The sequence below is a fragment of the Oncorhynchus gorbuscha genome, unplaced genomic scaffold, assembly GCF_021184085.1.
Source record: "Oncorhynchus gorbuscha isolate QuinsamMale2020 ecotype Even-year unplaced genomic scaffold, OgorEven_v1.0 Un_scaffold_8:::fragment_8:::debris, whole genome shotgun sequence".
Lineage (NCBI taxonomy): Eukaryota > Metazoa > Chordata > Actinopteri > Salmoniformes > Salmonidae > Oncorhynchus > Oncorhynchus gorbuscha.
The window spans coordinates 33,392-41,260 of record NW_025745590.1 but is presented as its reverse complement, the minus strand read 5'-3'; positions in this window follow the sequence as shown (position 1 = coordinate 41,260).

The window sequence follows — 7,869 nt, the reverse complement described above, 5'->3', positions numbered from 1 at the left end:
GCTGCTATCATGTAAATGGTTCTACCCAGCGGTGTATTCATTAGTCTGTTGCTAAACCTGAACATATCGATCAAGATGGCGAAACACAAGTACAGGGGCAAAGTAGAGGAGCAATCACGGATTACAAAAAGAAAGCCAGCCACATTAGCACACATCAACGCCGCCCGACCGGATGAGCTAAACACCTTTTTGTCATACTTCAAGCACAACGACTGAGCTGCCGAGCCCCCCGAGGATAATGAGGGCTACTTAATTACTATCTCCACGAAGGATGTAAGAACGTTTTGCCTACCGCCCTGACAGATACACAGACGACGCAATTGCCATTGCACTGCACACTGCCCTCACCCACTTGGACAAAAGAAATGCTTATGTGAGGATGCTGTTCATTGACTACAGCTCAGCCCTCAATACTATAGCGCCTTCTAAGCTCATGGCCCTGGGACTGAAGTCTATGCAATTGGAACCTGGACTTTCTGACGGGCCGCCCCCAGGTGGTGAAGGTAGGCAACATTACCACCCTGACACTGATTCTCAATGTGTGGGACCCCACAAGGGTGCGTCATCAGTCCCCTCCTGTATTCCCACTACTGCGTGGCCTCACACAGTTCCAACTCCTTCATCAAGTTTGCTGGTGACACGACAGTAGTAGGCCTTGATTACCAACAACGACAAGACACCTACAGGGAGGACGTAGGCACTGATGGCGTGGTGTCAGGTAAAACAACCTCCAACTCAACCCCCACCAGGACACCTACAACACAAGGTGTCTCAGGAAGGTCACCAGGGACCCCAGCTACCCGAGCAAGGGCTTGTTCTCTCAGTTTCCATTACTCCTATACTACCTGCGTTGGCAAAAACTGCAAGACTGGCCAATGACCCCCAGACCATCAGGCTGTGGAAGAGCCACCAATAGTCAACTACCTTGTCCCCTTCCTGTTCTCTGCGGACATTACCTCCCCCTCAACTAACTTTTTAGCCTGCCCCCACCCCAATGGACATTTTGTCATGGCTACAGTATGGTATGCATAAACAATCTATTGATGTGCACCTGAGCAAGGCACTCTCTGGATGACAGCATCTGCTGAATGTCTAAAATGTCAAATGTAGGTTCCTAGTTTCAGACAAAATATTTTCAAGTGTATACAACTAATGAATACACCTCAGTTGTCTTCAAACACTAGGTGGCAATGCAAGCAAGGAGGTGGGCAGAGCCAAGTACGAGCTAATGTGATCCTATTGGTGTGTTCTGGCACATATTTGCATATTTCTGTTACATAGAAACCTTTTGACTCAAGAAGGCCTGTGGTGTTGTTGGTATCCTAAATGAAATGTATAAAATATACAGACCACAAATTACAATTGGCTATACTTAAACTCTTTAACATCATACTCAGCTTTGGCATCTTCCCCAATATTTGGAACCAAGGACTGATAAACCCGATCCACAAAAGTGAACACTAATTTTACCCCAATGACTACTGGGGGATATGTGTCAAATGCAAACTTTGGAAAATCATCCCCATTAACAGCACACTCGTGCATTTCCACAGGGAAAATGATGTACTAAGCAAATATTAAGTAGGCTTTTTACCAAATTACCGTACAACAGACCATGTATTCATCCTTCACACCCTAATTGATAAACAAACTAAGTCTAAAACATACGACATTTTAAAATGTACACCAACAAGTATGCGGTTAAAATTGGCAAGATCCACAGGGTTATGGGGTGAGATGGATGCAGCTTGAGCATATCAACGAATTGGCGAGGGCACTAGAACAGTCTGCAGAACCCGACCCTCACCCAACTAGAATCTGAAGTCAAGTGTCTGTTTGCTGATTATCTGGCGCTCCTGTCAACCAACCAAGGAGGGCTTACAGCACCATTTAGAACTTCTGCACAGATTCTGTCATACCTTGGCCCTGACAGTAAATCTCGGTAAGACAAAAATAATGGTGTTTTGCCAGGACCACAAATACAAATTCCTCCTAGACACTGTTGTCCTAGAGCACATAAAAAACTATGCATACCTGTGGCGCTGATGTTTAGGCCGAGGTAACTTCCACAAGGCTGTGAATGATCTGAGAGACTAGGCAAGAAGGGTCTTGTACACCATCAAAAGAAACATCAAATTGTTAAGAGTAATGAGTGAAGAGGTGTGGAGTCAGGCGCAGAGAGCAAAGGATGTGGGAAAAACAACACGCTTTAATGTCCTGGAAACATAACATGTACAAATGAACAGAAATATAAACGGACAGCGTGAAACCCAAAATGCCAACAAAAATACACTCAAACAGGAAACAGGAGAACAAGCCCGCACGAAACAGAAGCGGGCTGAACAGACTATATATAACCCTATCCTAACAACCAAACTAGAAACAGGTGCTACCAATTAGACAAAACTAAACGAACACAGAACAACGGATCGGCGATAGCTAGTAGACCGGCGACGACGACCGCCGAGCGCCACCCGAACAAGAAGGGGAGTCACCTTCGGTAATATTCGTGACAGTACCCCCCTCCTGACGCGCAGCTCCCGCAGCGCGCCGACGCCGGCCTCGGGGACGATCCGGAGGCCGAGGCGCTGGGCGATCCGGACGGAGGCGATGGAATTCACTCAACATAGATGGGTCTAGAATATCCCTCACCGGAACCCAGCACCTCTCCTCCGGACCGTACCCCCCAGTCAACGAGGTACTGCAAGCCTCTCACCTGGCGTCTCGAGTCCAGAATAGCTCGTATCTTGTACGCCGGGGACCCCTCGATGTCCAGAGGGGGCAGAGGAACCTCCGGTACCTCATTTTCCTGCATGGGACCAGCTACCACCGGCCTGAGAAGAGACACATGAAATGAGGGGTTAATATGATAATACAAAGGAAGTAATAATCGATAACAAACCTCATTTATTCTCCTCAGGACTTTAAATGGCCCTATACACTGCGGACCCAGCTTCCGGCAGGGCAAGCTGAGAGGCAGGTTTCGGGTCGAGAGCCAGACCCTGTCCCCAGGTGCAAACATGGGGGCATCACTGCGGTGACGGTCAGCGCTCTTCTTCTGCCTTATACTCGCTTGGCGTAATGACTCTTGGACCGCCCTCCAGGTCTCCTTAGAGCGCTGTACCCACTCCTCCACCGCAGGAGCCTCAGTCTGGCTCTGATGCCACGGTGCCAGGACCGGCTGGTACCTCAACACGCACTCAAATGGTGACATGTTGGTAGAGGAGTGGCTTAGTGAATTCTGGGCTATTTCTGCCCAGGGCATATATCTCGCCCACTCCCCTGGCTGGTCCTGGCAATACGACCACAGAAACCTACCCACCTCCTGGTTAACTCTCTCCACCTGACCATTACTCTCCGGGTGATACCCTGAGGTCAGGCTGACCGAGACCCCCAGACGTTCCATAAATGCCCTCCAAACACGGGAGATAAATTGGGGGCCCCGATCAGAAACTATATCCTCGGGCACCCCATAGTGCCGGAAGACATGGGTGAAAAGAGCTTCCGCAGTCTGTAGGGCCGTAGGGAGACCGGGCAATGGGATAAGACGGCAGGACTTAGAGAACCGATCCACAACGACCAAGATAGTAGTGTTACCCTGAGAGGGGGGGGGGCAGTAAGAAAATCCACCGAAAGATGGGTCCACGGCCGTTGTGGAACGGGAAGAGGTTGTAATTTACCTCTTGGCAGGTGTCTAGGAGCCTTACTCTGGGCGCACACCGAACAGGAGGAAACATAGAATCGCACATCCCTCCTCAAAGTGGGCCACCAGTACTTCCTCTCAAGACCTCTCTCTGTCCTATAAATACCTGGGTGACCCGACGAGGGTAGACAATGAGCCCATCGAATCAATTGATCACGGACAGCCAGCGGCACGTACCTACGACCCTCCGGACCCTGTGGAGGCGCAGGTTCCTCCCTTAGCGCCCGCTCGATGTCCGCGTCCACATCCCATACTACCAGTGCCACCAGCTTAGCTGCCGGAATGATGGGAGTAGGATTGATGGACCTGTCCTCAGTGTCATAGAGTCTTGACAGCGTGTCAGCCTTAGTGTTGAGGGAACCTGGTCTATACGAGATAGTGAAACGAAATCTGGTGAAAAACATGGCCCACCTTGCCTGACGAGGATTCAGTCTCCTAGCTGATCGGATATACTCCAGGTTACGATGGTCAGTCCAGATAAGGAAAGGGTGCTTAGCCCCCTCAAGCCAGTGTCTCCACACCTTCAGGGCCTTAACCATAGCCAACAACTCCCTATCCCCCACATCATAATTCCGCTCCGCTGGCCCGAGTTTCTTAGAAAAAAAGGCACAGGGGCGGAGCTTCGGTGGCACACCCGAACGCTGTGAGAGCACCGCTCCAACCCCAGCCTCGGATGCGTCCACCTCTACTATAAACGCCAAAGAAGGGTCCGGATGTGCCAACACCGGCGCCTTAGTAAACATCGCCTTCAACTTATGAAAAGCTCTGTTCGCCTCTGCTGACCACTGTAAACGCACCGGTCCCCCCTTCAGCAGTGAGGTAATAGGGGCAGCTACCTGACCAAAACCCCGGATAAACCTCCGGTAGTAATTGGCAAATCTCAAGAACCGCTGCACCTCCTTTACCGTGGTCGGAGTCGGCCAATTACGCACGGCCTTAACGCGGTCACCCTCCATTACCAAACCAGAGCTGGAAATGCTATAACCCAGGAAGGAAACTGATTGTTTGGAAAACTCACATTTCTCCGCCTTCACATACAGGTCATGCTCCAGCAGTCGTCTAAGAACCTTGCGCACAAGAGATACATGCGCAGTGCGTGTAGCGGAGTAGATCAAAATATCGTCAATATACACCACTACACCCTGTCCGTGCAGGTCTCTGAGTATTTCATCCACGAAGGATTGAAATATAGCTGGAGCATTCTTTAAACCGTATGGCATGACGAGGTACTCATAATGGCCCGACGTAGTGCTAAATGCAGTTTTCCACTCATCTCCCTCCCGAATACGCACCAAATTATAAGCACTCCTGAGATCCAGTTTAGTGAAGAACTGCGCTCCGTGAAATGATTCCACTACCGTAGCAATGAGAGGTAGTGGGTAACTAAAACCCACTGTGATGGAATTTAGACCTCTATAATCAATACACGGACGCAAACCACCATCTTTTTTCTTCACAAAAAAGAAACTCGAAGAGACCGGTGACATGGAGGGCTAAATGTACCCCTGTCCCAGAGCCTCGGTGATATAAGTTTCCATAGCCACCTTCTCCTCCTGGGACAAAGGATACACATGACTCCTGGGGAGTGCAGCGTTAACCTGGAGATTTACCACGCAATCCCCCTGCCTATGGGGTGGTAATTGGGTCGCTTTCTTTTTACTGAAAACGATAGCCAAATCGTCATACTCAGCTGGAATGCACACGGTGGAAACCTGGTCTGGACTCTCCACCGTTGTAGCACCGATGGAAACCCCTACACACCTGCCTGAACACTCATCAGACCACCCCTGTAGAGTTCCCTGTTTCCACGAAATCGTAGGATTATGAATAGCTAGCCAGGGAATCCCCAGAACAACTGGAAACGCAGGTGAATCGATAAGGAACAAACTAATTCGCTCCTTGTGATTCCCCTGCGTAATCATCTCCAACGAAATTGTGGCTCTCTTCACCAGCCCTGACCCTAATGGTCAACTATCTAAAGAGTGCACGGTAAAAGGGGGGGTCTACTTTTACTAACGGAATCCTCAACCTCTGAGCGAGTGCGCAATCTATAAAGTTTCCAGCTGCGCCTGAATCTACCAGTGCCTTATGCTGGAGAGAAGGAGAATAATTAAGGAAACAAATTAATAGGAACATGTGAACAACAGGAAACTCTGGGAGAGTGTGGTGCTTACTCACCTGGGGTGACCGATGAGTGTTCTGCCTGCCCTCATGATTCCCAGATGAATTCCTCCAGCACCGACCAGACGTGTGCCCTCTCCGGCCACAACTGGTACAGGAGGAGCTTCCTCCTCCGATCTCCCTTGACGCGGTCCCTCCTAGCTCCATCGGGATAGGGGCAGGAGGATCAGGAGGTAGAACTGACAGGACCCTTTCAGAACGTCCACGAGCAGCTAGCAGATGGTCCAACCGGATCGACAGGGCTATCAGTCCATCCAGGCCAAGTGTAGTATCCCGACAGGCCAGCTCCCTACGGACGTCCTCTCTCAGGCTACACCGGTAATGGTCTATCAGGGCCCTGTCGTTCCACCCTGCTCCCGCAGCCAAGGTCCGGAACTCCAGCGCGAAGTCCTGCGCGCTCCTCGTCCCCTGTCTAAGATGGAACAATCTCTCACCCGCCGCTCGACCCTCTGGAGGGTGATCGAACACGGCCCTGAAACGGCGGATGAACTCCGGGTAGTTGTCCTTCGCCGAGTCGGGCCCGTTCCAGACCGCATTAGCCCACTCCAGGGCTCTACCGGTCAGGCAGGTGATGCGGACCCCTACTCTCTCCTCCTCCGAGGGGGCCGGCCGAACGGTGGCCAGGTAGACGTCTAATTGCAGCAGGAATCCCTGGCACCCCGTCGCTGCTCCATCGTAATTCCTCGGAGGCGTCATGTGCAGAGTGCTGGAACCGGATCCAGATGGGGGAGATGGTAGAGTTGCTGGTAGGAGGGTCGGTGGGGTAGTCGTAGGGAAACCATTCCTCTCCCAATGATCCATCCTCTCCATCACCTGTTCTATTGATGATCCTAGGTGATGGAGGATGGACGTGTGATGTTGAACTCGCTCCTCCATAGTGGGAAGAGGAGTGGTCGCTGCTCCTGCTGACTCCATAGTGGGGTGCGGGCTTCTGTTAAGAGTAATGAGTGAAGAGGTGTGGAGTCAGGCGCAGAGAGCAAAGGATGTGGGAAAAACAACACACTTTAATGTCCTGGAAACATAACATGTACAAAAGTGGAAACACAAATGAACAGAAATATAAACAGACAGCGTAAAACCTAAAATGCCAACAAAAATACACTCAAACAAGGAAACAGGAGAACAAGCCCGCACGAAACAGAAGCGGGCTGAACAGACTATATATAACCCTATCCTAACAACCAAACTAGAAACAGGTGCTACTAGACAAAACTAAACGAACACAGAACAACGGATCGGCGATAGCTAGTAGACCGGCGACGACGACCGCCGAGCGCCACCCGAACAAGAAGGGGAGTCACCTTCGGTAATATTCGTGACACAAATTTGACAAATTAGGATTTGGCAACACAAAAAATACTTGAATCTGCTATAAAAACCCATTGCCCTTTTATGGTTGTGAGGGACAAAATGGGACAAACACCCAATTGAGACTGCACACAGAATTCTGCAAAAAAATCCTGTGTGTACAACGTAAAACTACAAATAATGCATGAAGAGCAGATTTAGGACGATACACGCTAATTTTCAAAATCCAGAAAAGAGCTGTTAAATTCTACAACCACCTAAAAGGAAGCGATTCTCAAACCTTCCATAACAAACCATCAACTACAGAGTGGTTAACCTAGAGAAGAGTCCCCTAAGCAAACGGGTCCTGGGGCTTTGTTCACAATCACAAACAGCCCCAGGACAGAAACACATTTAGACCCAACCAAATCATGAGAAAACAAAATGATAGTTGACACATTGCTCTGTTTTTTTGTTAATTCTTTCCAAACTGGAAAGCTATTTGGCCCTAAACAGAGAGTACACAGTGGCAGAATACCTGACCACTGTGACTGACCCAAACTTAAGGAAAGCTTTGACGATGTACAGACTGAGCATAGCCTTGCAATAGAGTCCGCTGTAGGCAGACCTGGCTCTCAAGAGAATACAGGCTATGTGCACACTGCCCACACATTAAGGTGGAAACTGAGCTGCACTTC